Here is a 21,109-nt window from a genome sequence, read left to right on the forward strand (position 1 = left end):
GGGGTTTCTACAACTTGAAGGTGTCTTATGAAGAAGCCCTGCTACAGTAAGTAAATATGGCCCACAGTGCCTGGCATAATATGGTTATCAGGCATTTGTCTACCGCATTCCTCTCTGTTGCATCTCAGAAATATACCTAATGAGATTAAATAATATACAAATGTATTGCACATACTTGATGTGTGAGATGGGAAACCTATGCAGTAGATAATCTTTTGCACAAAATGAAGACGTGGTGTATAAGATATACATAGGGCCATATTTACTAAGCAGTCTTCTGACTTATATCACCTTCCAGTGCTGGAAAACACCTCGCAGCATATACAATTTAATGGGTAGTAAGGTTTCTTATGATAGTAAACTACTTAGTAAATATATGCCACTATATTGTTTTTCTGCTGAAAAGGATAAGGTTAAGATGAGTAGTGTATTTTTTAATAAACCTTTAAAATTATAATTAGATATCAGTGTTATTTGTCAGTTTTTATTTGAAAGACAGCATATGGATTTGTTTAACATTTAGGGGCCTATGCAGAGAGGCACGGGCAAAAAAATCTCCATTGTGTTAAAATAGCAAAATTGTGGCGTTTTTATGACAGCTTATGCAGAAAGGGAAAAATGGCTATAAAGTATCCATATGAAGTACTGGCGAGTGCTAATTTCGCTATTCCTGACAAATGTTCTTGCATTTGGCTACAAATGTAATCCGTGTGAGTTGAAGTTGCGCTCGCGAGTCTCGCGAGACGTGATTTGAAGTGGGCGGGCAATTTGTACATAACACTGCAGATTCCTGTCACAGCGCCTCATGGACGGCTTGTTTCTATTTACATACCACAGAAACGGCGCGCTTGTCTGTGTGAAAGTTGTGAAAGCGCATACACACTTCAGATACAGTTACAATATTGGACTGTTTACACTTTCAGTGTATCAATAATCTTCAGGCAAACACACTCAGCGATAGACCGTGTAGTCAGTCTAGTAGTTACCACACGAAATTGTTCAAAGTTTCAGTATGTCCGTAGCGCGCTCTAGTACAGTGAGGAGAAGTGTCCTTTCCACTTGATTTATGATGCCATGGATCGTGACGCCTTAGTGACACGTTGATGGGATTGACGCAACGGAGCAGGTAGGAAAGGGGGTGGGTAACGCTGGCAAAGTGCTAGCTTATGCTAGCAACCAGGAGATGCCCTTGGTGGGAGGGAGTGGGAAGGGTGAGGGGGGGGGGGGGGGCAGCAGGAATGCAGCATGAATAAGAGTGCCAATACAATATTATTGGCCCTTCGTTGCACTTATTCATAATTGCATTCCTGTCATTATTGGTGGGCGCAGGGTTGAAAGTTAGCAGACGTGTTTTGGTGACGTCAGTGGCAGAATCGTGTGTGACAGCAAGGGGAACCTGATGCCATGGATCGGGACGGCTACTGCCGTTTTTTCCTGGCGTACACTATTGCCGAGTTTAACGCACAGAATTACACCACGCATGGCGAGAATGTTACATTTTCGTTCCCTGCATATGGTGCAAATATCAACATGGCGATCGTGAACAAAAAAGCGCTTTTCGCCACGACTTTGGCGGAATCCTGCTGCTTTGAAATCTCCTGGCGAATACTGCAAAATTCGCCACGCCAATACACCTCTCTGCATACAGGAAGCTAATTATGCCGAATACATGCATAACGCCATGTATTCGCACCTCTCTGCATAGGCCCCTTATAGTTTCCAGTTAATTTGGAACATGTCCACACCACACAGGGGACACAAATTGAACTCAATGAACTGAACTGAATAGTAAATACTGTAGATCAAGTACTGTAGCCTGATTCTCAATAACTCCATTCGCAGGCTCTTATTTTGAACTGATAAATATTTTAAATGAACACATACCTATCGAGTGTGTCAGTTCTCTGACAGCCAGGCAAGCACACAATCATGTTATGTTTTCTGTTGAATCACATTTTTTAAAGGCAAACATGATTTATTAGCGCAAATACATTGTTCCAGTCACACTCCAACTGTTTTCATTTCTGTTTTGTTCCTTGAAGAGCATGGGCAATTCTTTATGTCCAAAAAAATTGTATTCAGCACCATTTCCTAGACTATGCCCTTTAAAAATCAGTTATCACTAGATATTATGACAGCTATTGCTAAATATCAACCTTTACATTGTAATATATATATATATATTTTAATAAACGTGCGTGAACAACAAGATATAAAGACAATTCAACAACATGTTAAATGCATACACAGCTTTAAAAATATATAAAATTACTGTACATATTCATAGCATTTCATAATCTGACGTAACATGTTAACCTCTGTTCAGAATTGCAAACTGATAAGGCTCTCTATGTTGCTGAATGTTTATCAATGGACATTTTTATTTATTTATTTATTTATAAAATATTTTACCAGGAAGTCATACATTGAGAGTTACCTCTCGTTTTCAAGTATGTCCTGGGCACAGAGTTAGGACAAATAATACATGGTTACAAATACAGTTACATAAATGAACAGGGTATACATTATATACAAGACATTGCATGCACAATTAAAGAAAATATATATTACAGTATGGTGCGAATGAAACAGTCTGTTTACAGACCAGATTAAAATGTGAGGCAGCCTTAGATTTGAAAGAACTTAAACTGGTGGTGGATGTGAGAGTCTCTGGTAGGTTGTTCCAGTTTTGGGGTGCACGGTAAGAGAAGGAGGAACGGCCGGATACTTTGTTGAGCCTTGGGACCATGAACAGTCTTTGGAGTCTGATCTCAGGTGATAAGTGCTGCATGTGGTAGGGGTGAGGAGCTTGTTCAGATAGCTGGGTAGCTTGCCCATAAAGAATTTAAAGGCAAGACAGGAAAGGTGAACTTTGCGCCTAGACTCTAGTGATGACCAATCTAGCTCTTTGAGCATTTCGCAGTGATGTGTGTTGTAGTTGCATTGGAGAACAAAACGACAAATTGAGTTGTAGAGGGTGTCAAGTTTGCCAAGGTGGGTTTGAGGTGCCGTGCCATATACTATGTCTCCATAGTCAATAATTGGCATTAGCATCTGCTGTGCGATACGCTTTCTGACCTGCAGACTTATGGAGGATTTGTTCCTGTAAAGTACCCCTAGTTTGGCATAGGTCTTGGTTGTCAGGGTATCAATGTGCATTCTGAATCTTAAGTGGGAGTCAAACCATAAGCCCAGGTATTTAAAACTAGTGACAGGGGTTAGGGTGGTGTTAGCGTTGGTTCTAATCTGGAGCTCAGTCGCTGGAAGCTTTAAAAATTTAGTCTTGGTCCCAAATACCATTGTTACAGTCTTGTCAGTGTTTAAAAACAGTTTGTTTTGGAAATCCAGTTTTCGAGTCTGAAAAAGTCAGACTGAAGTATGTGTTGAAGGTCAGAGAGGCTATGGCTGTGTGCATATCATGTGTTACATCATACCACAACAAATCAGACATGTTTTTACAATGGACAACTCATTTCAGAAAAACTTACTGTCATCATACGAAGGGTATTTAGGGCATTTTCTTGTTAAAAACAAAGCATGTAATGATGATGAACCTAACATTAGCCCCAAACAGAAAATATTCAAAAATTACCAAGCACTATGGGCAAACCCCAGTTGGTTTAGTTTTATTCTCTTGTTAGCTTTGACGTTATTTTTTTTCAGCACGATATGCTTGGATGTATCCACCTTAGCCATCACTCATCACATAAAATAACTTATTTGAAAGATCAGTGCATAATTCTTGTAGAAATATTTATGACGGGCAAGAGTAACCAGCCTGTACAATAAAGGTTAAGGCCCGTGGACTCTTGGGCCCCGTGGGTCCCTGGCAGCTACCTAGCACTATAAGCTAGGGGTCAGGTTTCATTGCATGAAAAGTTAAAGTGACCCCTTCTTTTTCACTTTCCATGTTCCATTTGCCCCAGACTTATGAAACTTGCTGTGTGTAAGTTTTAGGTGGGATATTTAGGTAGAAATGCAATCCTTTTGTTTGCAGGAGTTTGGGGGCCGAAACGACTGGTAGTCCCATAATTCTCCACGGCAAGCAGGCATGATTTGCCTGTACGCGGATTGAATTACACCGGGGCTTCCCAGTGTCCCCCAGAGTCCTGGTTTTCGAGCCCAGATATCTCAGTCCAAATTTCCCTTACAGCTATGAGACTCCCCAAGGTCCCCCATGTTTTAAAATATGTTTTATTGTTTTTTTTTATACATTTCTAATAAATATCTATGCAGTCAGCCCGGGGAGCTACTTAGCCGCCAGCATGTGTGCATAGAGTCCGAAGTTCAAAGTGGAAACAGGATGTTGAGAGGTGTTGGGGTGCTAAGTGGCGGGGTAGAGCAGAGTACTGTGTCCGGAGAACAGAGACACCCTGTTGGGAGGACCCTCTGGTTTGCCAGACTCAGTGCAGCCAGCCCAGTAGGTGACAACGGGTTGACTGGGGAAAGCGGCAGAATGTCAACGCGTTTCCCATTGGTCAATACATATGTCCTGCTCATGTGGCATCCCAAGCCGGCTTGACACGCCTCTTACTCTGATGTCAGCCAAGAGACGAGCCCCTATTTCTATTAGCTAGTGGGATAGGATTCCCATGCACTGATTGGTCGCTCCTCCTACCTCTATGCTACAGATAGCTTAGCGGAGGATATGTAAGGAAATGGCCGAGGCAGAGAACCAGACCATCCGGTGACTTATGCCGATGAAGCTAAGGCAGGCTTTTCAAAGTTGCTCTGTTACAAATAGCAGAGAAACCTGCTTCATTTTAAATCTAGGAAAGTCTGCCTCACAGAGACTAAGGGCTCTATGCAGTAAGCGTTGATAAGGGTTTTTTCGCCATTTTATAGCCAAAATTGGGTTTGAGATTCAGTAAGCGCCGATATGTGCTTGATTTCGGCAGGTTTCGTAGCCGATAATTTTGTTATGGCCAGTCTGCTGCCGATAAGCCTGTTTTCGGCACTTATCGCCACTTTTTTAATTCGGCTGGATTCAAGTAGCAAAATCAGCTTATCGGGGCTGATCGGCACTAAGAAATTGAGACTTTATGGCCAATTTCTCCTGCCAACTAAAGTTGGCAAGTTGGAGGGGAGAACGATCGCTAAGGCTGCCGGAACGGCACTTAGAAAAAAAAAAAAGCTGTGTGTGCTGTGCACGCGCATAGTAAGTGAAACTTCTTTGACTTTTGTCACAGAAATTGTATTTGTGTTGGTGTTGGTGATGTTTTAATTAAAAATCAAAATACAATCTCAATGACAAAACGCAAATAAATTTGACTTAGAATGCGCGTGCTCGGCACACATCCCCTGTATTAGCTATTTGCACTAAGTGTGAATTCCGCGTGTGACAGTGTGCGTGTGACTGAGAGTGTGCGTGTGACTGAGAGTGTGCGTGTGACTGAGAGTGTGCGTGTGACTGAGAGTGTGCGTGTGACTGAGTGTGCGTGTGACTGAGAGTGTGCGTGTGACTGAGAGTGTGCGTGTGACTGAGAGTGTGCATGTGACTGAGAGTGTGCGTGTGACTGAGAGTGTGCGTGTGACTGAGAGTGTGCGTGTGACTGAGTGTGCGTGTGACTGAGAGTGTGCGTGTGACTGAGAGTGTGCGTGTGACTGAGAGTGTGCGTGTGACTGAGAGTGTGCGTGTGACTGAGAGTGTGCGTGTGACTGAGAGTGTGCGTGTGACTGAGAGTGTGCGTGTGACTGAGTGTGCGTGTGACTGAGAGTGTGCGTGTGACTGAGAGTGTGCGTGTGACTGAGAGTGTGCGTGTGACTGTGAGTGTGACTGAGTGTATGTGTGACTGTGAGTGTGCGTGTGAGTGTGACTGAGTGTGTGTGACTGAGTGTGTGTGTGACTGTGAGTGTGTGTGGGGGTCTGGGGGGGTCAGTCAGTGTGTGTGGGGCTCTGGGGGGGTCAGGCAGTGTGTGTGGGGGTCTGGGGGGTTCAGTCAGTGTGTGTGGGGGTCTGGGGGGTTCAGTCAGTGTGTGTGGGTCTCTGGGGGGTCAGTCAGTGTGTTTGGGGGTCTGGGGTGGTCAGTCAGTGTGTTTGGGGGTCTGGGGAGGTCAGTCAGTGTGTGTGGGGGTCTGGGGGGGTCAGTCAGTGTGTGTGGGGGTCTGGGGGGGTCAGTCAGTGTGTGTGGGTCTCTGGGGGGTCAGTCAGTGTGTGTGGCGGTCTGGGGTGGTCAGTCAGTATGTGTGGGGGTCTTGGGGGGTCAGTCAGTGTGTGTGGGGGTCTGGGGGGGTCAGTCAGTGTGTGTGGGGGTCTGGGGGTGTCAGTCAGTGTGTGTGGGGGTCTGGGGGGGTCTGTCAGTGTGTGGGGGGGTCCAGGGGGGGGTCAGTCAGTGTGTGGGGGGGTCAGTCAGTGTGTGGGGGGGTCAGTCAGTGTGTGGGGGGGTCCGTCAGTGTGTGGGGGGTCCGGGGGGGTCCGTCAGTGTGTGGGGGGTCCGGGGGGGGGGGGTCCGCGCGGGTTGCGCCCGGGTTTTTGTACCACCGCTTCCTGGGGGGCCCGCAAACGCCCGCGTCACTGGAGGGCTGAATGGCGTCGCTGCCAGCCGCTTCTGCGCATGCGCGGCATGGCAGCGGTAGTGGAAGTTAGGCGGCCCCATGTGTGGGCTGGGAGGGAGGTCCCATTCGGGTTAGGAAAGGGTGGGGGGGGGCTGTACCGGTCGGGCGGTCTCTGCTGTCCCGGGCAGCAGACGGGGAACGGCAACACATGTCAACAGCCGTGGGAGCGGGCGGGGAACGGCGCCGCTGCCAACCGCTTCTGCGCATGCGTGGCTTTCCTCCAGTCCCCATGATTACTGAGCATGCGCGGCTTGGCAGCGGATGTGCGGGGGGAATAGCGGCCGTTAGGAGCGGCGCCGGCAGCTTTCGCCGCCGCCGCCGCATATGTCATCAGCCATGTGGGGGGAGCAGCGGCCGTTAGGAGCGGCGCCAGCGGCTATCGCCGCCGCCGCCACATCTGATTTGTGGAGCGGGTGTGATGTCAGTGTTGGGGTTGGGCTGAGCCAGAACACAGCCCGGCCTCAACTGCCAGCACTGACGTCACATCCGTTTCATTTCTGTCTCCACAATCCATTTTTGCCCCATCACGAATGAGGTGCCACTAAGGAAGTTTCACTACAAAAAAATCATCTGTACATCAATGGAGTCAATGGAGCGGGGACGTATAACATTATAGTACTGTTTACGTTCCATTGCTCACAATACAAATGTGATTAGCATTACAGTGTGGGGGCATTCACTGCATTGTGTCACACCTGACGTGTATTATTTGATTTACATTGTACTTTTATATGTTTTCATCATTTGCGTGTCACCTTACTCATCATGTGATGATGTGTCAAGGGAAAATCCTATACTCAACTCTTAAAGGAGAACCTCACATCATATCACACATTTTACTGAACTGAGCGACAATTCTTTATATGATGTTACACATGTCACACATCTAACACATCCACCGTATATTCATGTTGCTTTACATTACACAATGCTTGTAATGTGTAACGCATCTTTAAACCTTCATGTACATCTTTTTTCTCATGTTTACATGTACTTTGGGTCCTCCCTTTTTTCATAACGTCACTTATTGGACAGTCAATCACATTGCATTTTCACATTGTAACCGTTGCATTACAAGCACTTCAACCTAACTTGTACACACATGTACAGTACTTAATCATTGTGACACCTTTCAAACTGATTCTATAGCAACTATCCTCATTACATAAAGGTATGCATATGCACACGAGAATTCATTGTTGTGAACATGTGACAATAACATGGCTAATTACACATGTTACAGCAAACTTTTTCCACGTCAATCTCAGGCTTTCTGTCTAATTACATGACTGACTGTTGCGTTCAGAAGTGTTACATGCATTGCACATTACACTAATAATTTTCAAACAATGTTTGTACAAAGCTTCACGTTACATCATTGTCAAATATCATGATTGCCTGCTGAATACACAGAACAAATACTTCTTAGATCAAATGGAGACAGCTTGGGAGCCAAGTACTTTAATATGTTAATGTAACACCTTGCATTTTACTATGTCACCTGACATCATCACATACCTATTTAAAGGACGCCCATTACCTGCTCATTCACAGCTACTCATTTCAAAATGTTGCGATTGTTTAGGAGACGTCGGAACATTATTTTGCATGACATGCTTGCTGATGAAGAGAATGACATAGGGCAAGGGAGGGACAGAGCCAGGGACAGTGACAGGGACAGGCACGCGGATATGACAGGGACAGGGAGAGGGACAGGCCGAGGGAGAGGTAGAGGGACAGGAGATCAGAGGAGAAGACAGAGGAGACAAGTTGTGCCTCGTCCACGTGTTTACAGGGAGAGAACCCTGTTAGATGGGATGAGTGAGGAGGAGATAGTAAGTCGCTATCGTTTGAGTTCAGCAGCAATCTTATCTCTTTATGAAGAGATAAGGGGAGATTTAGATTTTTTGACAGCCAGAGGTCGTGCAGTCCCTGGGCTTGTTAAAATGCTGTGCTCATTACATTATCTTGCTTCCGCGTCATTCCAGACAACTGTGGGCATAGTGGGCGGGGTCTCGCAATCTACATTCTCGCTGGCCTTTACCCAGTTTCTCTATGCACTCAATAGACGCGCTAGGAATTATATTCATTTTCCTACAGAGGCGACAGAGTGGCTGGAAGTCAGGAATGGCTTTTATAACATAGCAGGGATACCATGTGTGCTGGGTGCAATCGATTGCACACATGTTGCTTTGATTGCACCTAGTCAGAGTGAGCATGTTTACCGCAATCATAAGCACTACCATTCACTGAATGTACAGGTGGTATGTGATGCCACGATGAGGATAATATATGTGGTACCCAAATTCCCTGGTTCCAGTCACGATTCCTCTATCCTGAGGAACTCTTCAGTCTTCCATGCGTTCGAAGAGTGACATTTTGAACATGGTTGGCTGCTGGGTGAGTACATATTTGGATGTTGTAACACAAAACACATATTTGTTTACAAATGTTTTCATTGTAGAATCTTATCACTAATGTAAGCTTATGTGTGCTCCATTGATTATAGGTGACTCAGGATACGGAATTAGGCCGTGGCTCTTGACTCCGGTGCTAAACCCTCAAACTGAAGCAGAGGAGAGGTACAATGCAGCCCATATATCTACAAGATCTGTTATAGAGAGGACATTTGGCCTACTCAAGACCAGATTTAGGTGTCTGGACAGAACTGGTGGGGCTCTTCAATACAAGCCACAAAAAGTGTCAGATATTATCCTTGCCTGTTGCATTTTGCACAATGTGGCACTCAGACACAATGTACAATCAGGCATAGCTGAGCCTTTGGTAGAGGAGCATCCCACCCATTTCGCTGATGAAAATGAACAAACAGCCACTGGTGGCCAGACACGCCAGAATCTCATACATTCGTTTTTTTCTTGTAAGTACAAACATATATGTTCATAGTACTACTTTTATATATTAATTATAATATATTAACAATAATTTTATTTTATATAACCTTCTGTTAGGACACAGATGAATATGGGATGCACACCTTTCTTTTCTCTGCTGTGTGCACAAAGGGATGTGGCACCGGTATGTTATTGTTGCACAGGTTATATAATCCCTCTTCCATTGTAAATTAGTTGTGTGTATGTGAATACAACTGGTGTAACAAATCAGTAATATTTTAGCATTGTGTTGTTCCTTATGCAAACATAATACACATAGTATTGCCATAGTCATTCATTCTTGCAGTATGGTTACATACAATGTTATTGTTGCAGTGTAACATGTACATCCATATGATGTGTACACCAGGCTGGTTTACATTTTGAATGTGATAAAATATACATGGTGTTGCACATTTAACACCAAATACACACTTTGCTGGGTTGCTTACGGTACTGAAGATGGCATATCAATGTTTGCAATTTATATATTGTTCCATTGTATTATAGGTATATCTCCAGTATGACTGATCATGGTATGTATATTTGCTGACATCTGTCATAAGATGTGCCTACCTCAATATTCGTATAATTAATTGAAGTAAAAACCCAACATATTGGTAAACGATAAATGTTACATACATGTAGTTTCTGTATCATGTACATGCATTTAGCTACTATTGCGGTTTCATGTGCATTGTATTATAAAATGATTACTCCCATTTCATCACATTTAATGTATGTTCCCTTATAAATTCCATTAATGTACTGCTGCGGCACAGTTTATTCGAGCATTTGCCCGTTCTGTGCCGCAGCAGTAGCCTGGCGCGCGCCCGAGTGTGACGGGCGTGCGCCGAAGCAGCGGAAGAGCGCCCTCCGATCGGGGCGCTCTCCCTACCGCTGCCGGGTCCGCCGGGTCCCCCGGAACCCCCTGCCGCTGTCCCGCGATCGCGGGACACCAGGGCTCCCCCGGGGAGCCCCTGGACACGCGTGCAGGGGGCGCACGCTCCCGATGACGCGTGACCGCGCGTCTATGACGCGTGACCGCGCGTCTATGACGCGCGGCACGCCGAGGGGCGGCCACTAGCAAGCCGGGAGATTTCCCGGCTTGCGGTACCGACCACACTTCAATAAAGTGTGTCGGTAGTGTAATATAGAGGTGTTTGGAGAGAAGGGGATAAATGTTGATATTTTTTTACTTACGGGAGGTCATTAATCACGGATGCAATTGACTGAACATAACACTCCATGCGTGAATGCATGTAATCACAACAATGCGTTGCACATCTTATATTTAGCAATGTAGGTGATTATTAATGTTATAAATTATTTGTCAACATTAATTAAACATTGTCACATGTGTATGTATAAGTCACACATGTGTGTTGATGTGACCTACATGTAACAAGTGTCAAACTGTAAACAAAAACACAATTGTGTCACAAATGTTACTGTAATTTTGCATTAATAATTTCCCACAATGACAATGTTGTTAATATATTTGGAATGTCATTGACGTCACTTCATCATTATCATGATGATAATTAACAAGTATTCTCAAAATATAAATGTCAATCACGTGCACATTAGCATAGGCACACTTTTTAAGACAACTGTTTGTGTCTGTATCAATTTGTGTATGATGCATGTATAACACCGACAAATGATAACAGCAGGTTTATTATGGTAGCTTATATCATCACATTGACTGTACTATGTATGTGTTGAACGTTTAATAAACACAGAAAACTATAGTTAGTTTGGTACATGAAATATACACATAAACGTACTTGATTACATGATGTTGACGTAATATTCATAACATCATGCATTGTAGGTGACCACAACATCTTGCCAATAACATTATTTGCAACAGTCCCAAACCATTTTATCAACATACCCATGTTACAAGCGATTTTTAACTTGAAATGGCTAGTTGATTGTAAGTGTCCTTTACATAGTTTCGACAGTCATACACTACCGACACACTTTATTAAAGTGTGGCCGGTACCGCAAGCCGGGAGATTTCCCGGCTTGCTAGTGGCCGCCCCTCGGCGTGCCGCGCGTCACCGCGATCACGGGACGGCGGCAGGGGGTTCCGGGGGACCCGGCGGACCCGGCAGCGGTAGGGAGAGCGCCCCGATCGGAGGGCGCTCTTCCGCTGCTTCGGCGCGCGCCCGTCACCCTCCGGCGCGCGCCAGGATACTGCTGCGGCCAAGAACGGGCAAATGCTCGAATAAACTTGGCCGCAGCAGTACGTTCCATTACACAATAGAATACACAAATGTGTTTGCAGAGTGGGAATGGTTGTTATATATAAAACACACCATGGCATATAATGTTAGTACTAATTAAAGAACACTCAATAAATTTTCTAACTGCACTGTTTAGCAACATCATTATGTTAATTAAGTGCTTATGCAATATAGGCATAATGGTATCACAATTTTAATTGTTTGTTAATAAGCGCTGCAAGCAATATAAAATTAGTTCCATATGTAGTATAGTAGTCGGTGGCTCCTTCTCACAATCATCTCATATAACGTTAGACTCTTCAGAAATCATACATTGATCCGATTGAATCTTCCCCGACATCTCTGAAATACAGCAAACACATGATGGTCAAAGATGGCACCTTAATATATATGTATCCGTGACAACGCGTTACACATCTCTATATGATTGTGTATATACACACGTCAGTCACTTATATGTTAGAAGTACAAGTTTACAAGTATACATCATTATGTATCCTTTTGTTAATTTCGTAGCACGCATAACTATGTATATGAACTTTACGTTGCCTGTATACATAATAATGTGCGCGCACATCTTAGTGTGCGCACGCACTTCACGATTGGGTCGATAAAGTGTTAGCGCATGCGCTAAACAATGCGTACGTTGTGCGTTCAATACATGTTGTAACTACCATGAACCATATAATATTTATTTTAAATCCAATGAAGGCCAAAATACATTCGTTCTAAATGCGTACTTCTATAATCTTTTTAAACAGACGTGTGTGGACTGAAACAACGTCCGATCACACAATGATCGAATCCAATACGTCTGACGTCATGTTAAGGCAGCGTGAAGTGCACGCAAACACTCCTCCCACAGAATTAACATTGGGCTAACGCTCAGTGCACGCCCACAATCACAGACGCGCGCGCATGACACAGTGCAGTGACCGTAACTATAACAAACCGACACAGCCAATATCCTTTGACGCGCGCACGTCGGTTGGGGGCGGGCCTTACATCCGTAATCCTTTTTAAGGAAGCCTTGGCACATGACAAGGGTCCCACGTCATACGTGGCCGACTCGTTTTTTTTTTTTAGATGTTGCATGATAAACAAACAGGTGTGTGTTACAGTTATGGTAACATGTTGCTATTATATGTTTTAAGAGATAGGAAAGTACGTATATTTATTCCGTGAGCAATGTGTACTAATCATTCTGGTTCTACTATATTGTAATAGTAAACAATGTGTTTGTGATCGCTACATGTTATGCAGTCTGCAATGTTACGCTGTATCCACACATTTAAAGTAAAAATGGTGGTTAGAAAAAAAAAAAACTTTTAACGGTCAGTCAACGCATAACGATTGTTATATTTACCATTCTTGTAGAAGTAACACTTTGCCTGCAACTGGTCGCTCCAGAAAGACAATGCATTTGCATCCATGGTTGACCCAACCGCTGAATCCTGTATGACACACATCTCTTCCATGAGGTGCTCATACACTGGCGACACACTTTATTCGAGCTCGGCTAGTCCCACGAATTCGGGTATACCCGGGTGTATTGAGGTTTGTGACTGTTTTCTGCCCGAGTGCATTGGGTTATTTTCCAGGCAGGGATTGAAGCATTTTATTCCCGCTGGCTGCAATACTGCACAGTATATATATATATATATACTGCATTACAATTCATGAATTTATGCCATCTGGTAGACAAGCGAAGCATTGCAGCCTATTAAATCCTAATCATTATCATTTAACAGATCAGCCACCCGTCAGCCAGGCATGAACCCAGGCTGGGAAGGCAAACGCAACGGGGCTTGTCAGAGGTGAGGAGCGGCGCATTCCAGGTATCTGCCAGGTACATACTGGGTATTTGCTCGAATAAAGTGTGTCGGTGCAGTAGGAATCGCCACTGCCTTCTTCAAACAATTGGTCCGGAGGTACGTTCATTTCTTCGGGTACCCATTCGAATGCGTTTGCAGCAGAAAGGCTTGGTAAAAAATCATAGTACACTGGCGACACACTTTATTCGAGCTCGGCTAGTCCCACGAATTCGGGTATACCCGGGTGTATTGAGGTTTGTGACTGTTTTCTGCCCGAGTGCATTGAGGTATTTTTCAAGCAGGGATTGAAGCATTTTATTCCCGCTGGCTGCAATACTGCACAGTATATATATAAATACTGCATTACAATTCATGAATTTATGCCATCTGGTAGACACGCGAAGCATTGCAGCCTATTAAATCCTAATCATTATCATTTAACAGATCAGCCGCCCATCAGCCAGGCATGAACCCAGGCTGGGAAGGCAAACACAACGGGGCTTGTCAGAGGTGAGGAGCGGCGCATTCCAGGTATCTGCCAGGTACATACCGGGTATTTGCTCGAATAAAGTGTGTCGGTGCAGTAGTTATGTTCTTGTAGAATGTGTGTTTCAGGAATGGAGGGTAAAGATATTGCAGCAGGTATCGATTCACACGGAACAGTAGTAGCGGATCCATTGCTATTGTTATTAGGAATAAATATGCTATTTATCAGAAGATATGTGCCGTGTTCCATGGTGATTTTAAATTGCGGTGCAATCTGCCAAAAACCATACCTTTCATGTAGGTTATCCTGCACACGTTCAAAACATTCATTAGTTGATAAAGTGAATCTTACAGAGGATTTAAAATTTCGTGCCCGCCCAGGTTCTTGGTAATAAGGATACTTTGTTCTAATCAAATCATAGATCTGGCCCACGTTGGCTTTGTTTTCCGCAGTTGATATGATAGCCTCCGCAATCATAATTTTATAGCCTTTGTGTGGATGGCTGTTCAGAAATAAATCCTCACCCATTGCAGCTTCAGAAATAATGTGAGTGTACTTCTATGTTCTGTGTTCAGAATGTGAAACTATTTCAATGTTATCTATTTTGTGTGTTTCAATTCAAGGTCAGAATAAAAGTTACATCTTTCACTCCTTTTTCCAAACACCAATTCGATAGTGTAGAAATAATTGCCAGACATTTGTGGTTTCTGATTGCCATTTCACTGTGAAAGGCACATTAAGCTATTTTTATCTACTTTCTCAAAACAAGTGTAGAATTTTAATTAAAAAACAATGTGGGTGAGGAAATACACAGTGTTCGCATTATGAAAATAGTGCTTACACAGTCATATAATGAGATATACACACACACACCTGCAAATGTTTTAGTCTGGTTTTTTTGCAACATTTCACTGTGTATCTTTCAGTCTGGTTAACTCCCTGTCTGCAACACAGAGTTTAACTACGTGTGTATATGTAGATATATATATATATATATATATATATATATATATATATATACACTACCGACACACTTTATTGAAGTGTGGTCGGTACCGCAAGCCGGGAAATCTCCCGGCTTGCTAGTGGCCGCCCCTCGGCGTGCCGCGCGTCATAGACGCGCGGTCACGCGTCATAGACGCGCGGTCACGCGTCATCGGGAGCGTGCGCCCCCTGCACGCGTGTCCAGGGGCTCCCCGAGGGAGCCCTGGTGTCCCGCGATCGCGGGACAGCGGCAGTGGGTTCCGGGGGACCCGGCGGACCCGGCAGCGGTAGGGAGAGCGCCCCGATCGGAGGGCGCTCTTCCGCTGCTTCGGCGTGCTCCCGTCACACTCGGGCGCGCGCCAGGCTACTGCTGCGGCACAGAACGGGCAAATGCTCGAATAAACTGTGCCGCAGCAGTATATATATATATATATATATATCTATAATAAACACATACATATATTTATAGTACAAAATACATGTGTATATGTCTCTAAAACCAACCTTTAAATGTGTGTGTATATTACAATATTTAAGGGCTTATATGTAAAGAGGGATTTTTATATTGTTCAGATTTATTTAAAGGTTAAAATATTACAGGGTTACTATGTTTGATGGCCTATTACATTCACCTGTGTGCAATTGTGATTTGCCATCAAACAAGGCCTTTTTTGAGTTTAGAAGGGCTGTAGTGTTACAACCAATAATATATCTATGTAATCCAGTTCTACACAGAACATATTGATGGCAGTAAGTAGGCCTTGTATGAAACCTATTTAAATGGTGATAAACATGAGTGAATTATGTGAATAATATTTATTTTAGGCCCATACTGTTATAGGCTCACAGTAAGTATATTTCACAAACATTAGGCCTGTATTATTATAATACTGTGTTTTCACAAGGAAGCATGAAGTGTATGTTTTCAGAAAATACATCTATACCAGTTTAGATAGTTTAGATAGTTTAAATAATATATATATATATATATATATATATATATATATATATATATATATATATATATATATATATATATATATACACACTGTGTGTGTGTGTGTACATATATCCATACATACTACATATATATTACTAAACATTCACAGATATGTTCTTGAAACCAGTACTCATACATGATGAAAGGACAACATTACGAATGTTCAAGCAAGGTGAAGGTAAGTAATATTTTACACTTAATCCTGCTGTACACGGACAATAAAGATGTTAGCAGTTAAATAGATGTTTGTTTTTAATTGCATGTGAATAATATTAACATGCAATGATTACATCAAATAACTATCAAACACACCCAAATACAATGTTTTGCAGGTAAGTCAATGGCAGCTTCTCTAAACATAGCAACTGGGTCATGTTGGACCATTACTGAACAGATGATTAATACATAAATATTAATAACAGTATTCATTCATTAGGACTGTTAACATTTCCAAAACTTCACGTGTACAAGGACATACTTGAATGTTTGGAAACAACAGGTCTTCAGCATACATACCATATTCATTAGATAATCTGAAGTCAACAAAACAAGGCCAAAGACATATTTACTTAATTATAACATTTATTATTTTTTTTCCTTTTGATAGCGAGTCACAGGCCTGCTTGTTGTCTCTTGGATTTTTCTTTTTCGTTTAGCTACAACTTTAGGCACAACAGAGCCAGTTTGAGTGGCCTGTGGCACTTCACGGGCAGGGCTTGTGGCCAGTGACTGTTCACGGGCAGGGCTTGTGGCCAGTGACTGTTCACGGGCAGGGCTTGTGGCCAGTGACTGTTCACGGGCAGGGCTTGTGGCCAGTGACTGTTCACGGGCAGGGCTTGTGGCCAGTGACTTTTCACGGGCAGGGCTTGTGGCCAGTGACTGTTCACGGGCAGGGCTTGTGGCCAGTGACTGTTCACGGGCACGGCTTGTGGCCAGTGACTGTTCACGGGCAGGGCTTGTGCCCACTGACACATGTGACCAAGTTGGTACACAGTGCACAACTGATGGTTGGTCCGTTTCATGTTTGTTTTTTTTGGTTTGTGTCCAAAAACTGGTCAGTAGTAACTGCTTGTGCATTTTTGTTTTTGGCGCCTCCTTTGTAGGTGTCAGCTCCAGAATTTCTACAGATGGCAGCGGTAGGATGTTGTCAGGAACATGCACAGAACTTTCAGCTACTTTACCGGTAACATCCCGACCTGGGGATGAACATCAGATGACTGGGGTGAAAAAGTAGTAGCATGTAAACATCCATCCTCTGATGGTGTAAAGCTGAATAGATGTGCTGCTGTAGTCATTCTCAAGTGATTAGCTTGAGTTAGCTGAACAACTATTGCTTCTAATGACGTGTTCATTTTTTGCATTTGTTTAGGCACTTCAATGAACACTATGTGGAGATGTGACAATTGTAATATCGTTTCTTCCTGCAGTGATATCATCCTTTCGTGCACTGACATCCGATCTGAATGGCGACGATTTTCTGCTTCAACAATTTTTTCCTCAGAAGCTACTATTGCATCGTATGTGTTACTTAATGGACGATTTGCCTGTGTAACTCTTTCAATGGGAACCTCGTCATGGTAACTTGATTGCATTTCTGTGTCTATGGCGGCATCATCATCATCATCATCATCATGTGCTATAAATAAATGTACACATTATGAAATGGCATGTTAATCTCTGCTGTTTTACTATGTAATTATACACTGTGATAACTAACACCTAACATGTTTCCATACGTTTTATAACGTCACATTAAAAACTACCTTGACTTACGAATTATGTTTGGACTCAGTATAAAATAAGAATGAATGAAAAGTTGCTCAAAACTCACAACTCCTACATGATACTTAACATCACAAACACAATACATGTTGTCTTAAAAAACTTCATTTTCACTGACACTAAGTAATCCTATTTAAAGAACATGTGCAAAACAAATAATGAACATGACAACATAACATATAGAAGTGAACATATTATATGTCCACCACCTCATACACTCTTCTTCCAGGTGTGATGAGCTGCATGACCCAGGTGAAGACACTTGTTCCGTCTCAGGTGACACATGTCCTCCAGGGGCAACTATATATAACAATAACATCAGTTGTTAATTTACATGTGTAAATATTGAACATAGAGTTACTGTATGTTCAGTATTTATGACTAACTAACAGCATCAGTTCCTTAACCGAAAATGTGTGTGTGAAAGTGAACATAAATAGTTGTAATAACAATGTACATGCCTGTGTACTTAGGACTTTTGAGTTCAGTAACATACAACATACTATGTTTCTGCAGTAATGCGTTAGGATAAAATTATTAATTTTGTACATACAATGCATATGTTGTGTAGTCATATGACTATAATAATGTACATAACTATCATGAGATGAACATTCACAATGGTTATTATCATGAAGGTGGTCATATTGGAAAAAGAATCGTTTTTGGTAGAGGATATGTGTGGTACATTAATAGAAGCTGTGGCACGCCTGAATGTGGCTGCCACTCAACAACACAACACATGCAGTGTGTGATAATGTGGTGTTGATATCAGTTCAACTATAGATGTGAGTGAACGAATGTGTGACGTACGGTTTCATAACTAATGACTTGTTGGGGGAATTAGTACCTAGAGTTAACCTTTCAAATGACTGTGATTACCTTCTGTTTTGCTAGTCATGTTGTAAGAACGGTATTCCCTCCCCCAAAAACAGTAATCAGCCAGACCTTTCAATTACTTCAAGCAGGTGAAAATGGTGTCAACAAAGTTGACCCTAAGATGACCCTGTAATTTGGCCTGTGTGCTGAACCCCACCCCCTCTGTTGACGTGTATGTTGTGATGACATATTCATTGCAGCTGCTTAAACACAATGGTAGAGGAGCAAAATAGTCGTCTGAAGTGTGCAAGTTATGAACACAATGACATAACATATGCTACGTGTGCCTCATTATGCTGTCTGTATATGACATAAAGCAAAAAAGGACCTTTTAATAAACAACAAGACATTTGTTAGTGCAAGTGATGTTTGTTGGCCGTTGCATGCAATATATTCGATGCATGATTTGAATAGCCAGTAATGTCGTGTTTGTAGGAGTTAAATAAATAATATACACATTAATATTATATATATTTATGTTCTGCACCAGTACCTAGTAATAATTTCTCATTAGCATGTCTTACACATGTGTGCTACCCTGTTGTTCCCCATCTTCGCCCACCATAAATTGCTTCCACTGCAGCAAAGCATTGTGGGAATTCACATGCAAATGACCACGCAATGCCACGTGGTATATTAGTTACTGCTTTTAGTAGGACTACAACATATATGTATATTTTTATATATATATATATATAGAGAAACAGACATATACATATATAGATGTAGGTATGCTTATATTGGGAAGACAGTATAAAAAGCAGCGGAAATGTGTAAAATAACTGTAAGCAACGACACGCCTAGTACAGTAACATTTCTCACCTGGTGGAAATTGTGAGGGATAAATTCCGATGTCCCTGTCACCGGCCAAACCCTCCACGATGACAGGAAGTAATTTTCCCCGAAGCAGCTCCTCCAATGGAGTTAAGATCAGACGTTGTGGTGGCGGTCCACCTCCAGTGCCAGAAGCATGAACGCGTTGGTCTTGTATTTTCTTTTTTAATTTAGCCCTAATATCGTCAAATCTCTTGCGACAATTAATCTTGTCCCTGACACGATTCCCACACGCATTTACACCAATTATTATTGTGTCCCACATTTCTTTTTTGCTTGATGAACTTGTCCGCGCTTGAAATACATACAAAATATATGACGTTAATTCATAATAATACAACCACCAGTTTCCTACACTGCTAGCTGTTCCAAGAGATAGCAAACATGCTGTTTTAGGTGTAATATGTGAAGCACATGAGCATTCACTACTAAACCTAGACATGTAAGGAAGCTTGCATTAATATTGTATGCAGTTATCGCAAATTGAACGCCTGAGTTTTCTTGTCCTTGTAACGCATGATAAAAAAATGTGTTTCCACAATAATTAACATTGAAAGATATTATGGACCCATATTTGCATATTAACAAAACTCACATGACCTAGGATCACATGTATTTGAAGAATGAATGGAAAGGTACACTTACCTACTAAATGGCCATACTGTCATAGTGCTCCAGAATCCCAGTGACAAGAGCTGTATTTTCCTGGTCATTGAAGCGAGGATTACGTGGATGCTCCACACGTTTCTTCCGAGCACGTTTAGGCTCAGAGCTTGCCTGCTGCTGACTGGACTCTCCATGTTCCAATGGAAGAGACTCCAAAAGACGTCCAGCAGCAAGCACCCCACCACCAGACACACCAGCAGCACCAGCAACAGAGACACCAGCAGCACTCACACTCCCAGCAACAGCACTCCCACTCCCACCAACAGCACTCCCACTCCCACCAACAGCACTCGCACTCCCACTCCCACCAACAGCACTCGCACTCCTAGCAACATCACTCCCCTGAACAGTACGTTCACTCCGACGCGTACTCGCACGAGTAGCACTACCACTCACACCAGCATCACTCTTCCCACGCTTTGCGGGCATACTTACAGCACTCACAAAAAACAGAAAACAAATGTACAGCCAATCACATGAAACACTTCCACATAGAAAACAAGACAAAGATGTAAACAAAACAACAAAGGACAAAGCTCTCACAATACACAACAAGTCTCTCAGTCAATATGCAAATATTAAATCGCCCAGCTCTGTGCGTCTCCCTCTCTCTCACTCCCAACAACACAGAGAATGATTAACAGTACACGTTGCCTTTAAATATGGCGCGCTATCCAATACATGCTTGCTTCGCCTGATTCAGCAAGATTTTTGATTGGCGAACCTAACAGCACCCCGCCACGCACGCCGATACACCTGTGTGTGATCGGCAAATCATCGTGAGAGTGGGCGGAATGGTGTTCGGCTTGATTCTGAAGGGATTCGGCACTTACTGCATACGGAGAGGGAAAATCGCCAATAACATGGCTAATCGGTAAGCTTGACGATTTCACATTTTCGTCGCTTACTGCATGAGGCCCTAAGTCCCATCTTTTGCGGCCAAGTTCTACAAATTGAATATA

This window comes from Ascaphus truei, chromosome 1 (assembly GCF_040206685.1).
Source record: "Ascaphus truei isolate aAscTru1 chromosome 1, aAscTru1.hap1, whole genome shotgun sequence".
In the NCBI taxonomy this organism is placed as follows: domain Eukaryota; kingdom Metazoa; phylum Chordata; class Amphibia; order Anura; family Ascaphidae; genus Ascaphus; species Ascaphus truei.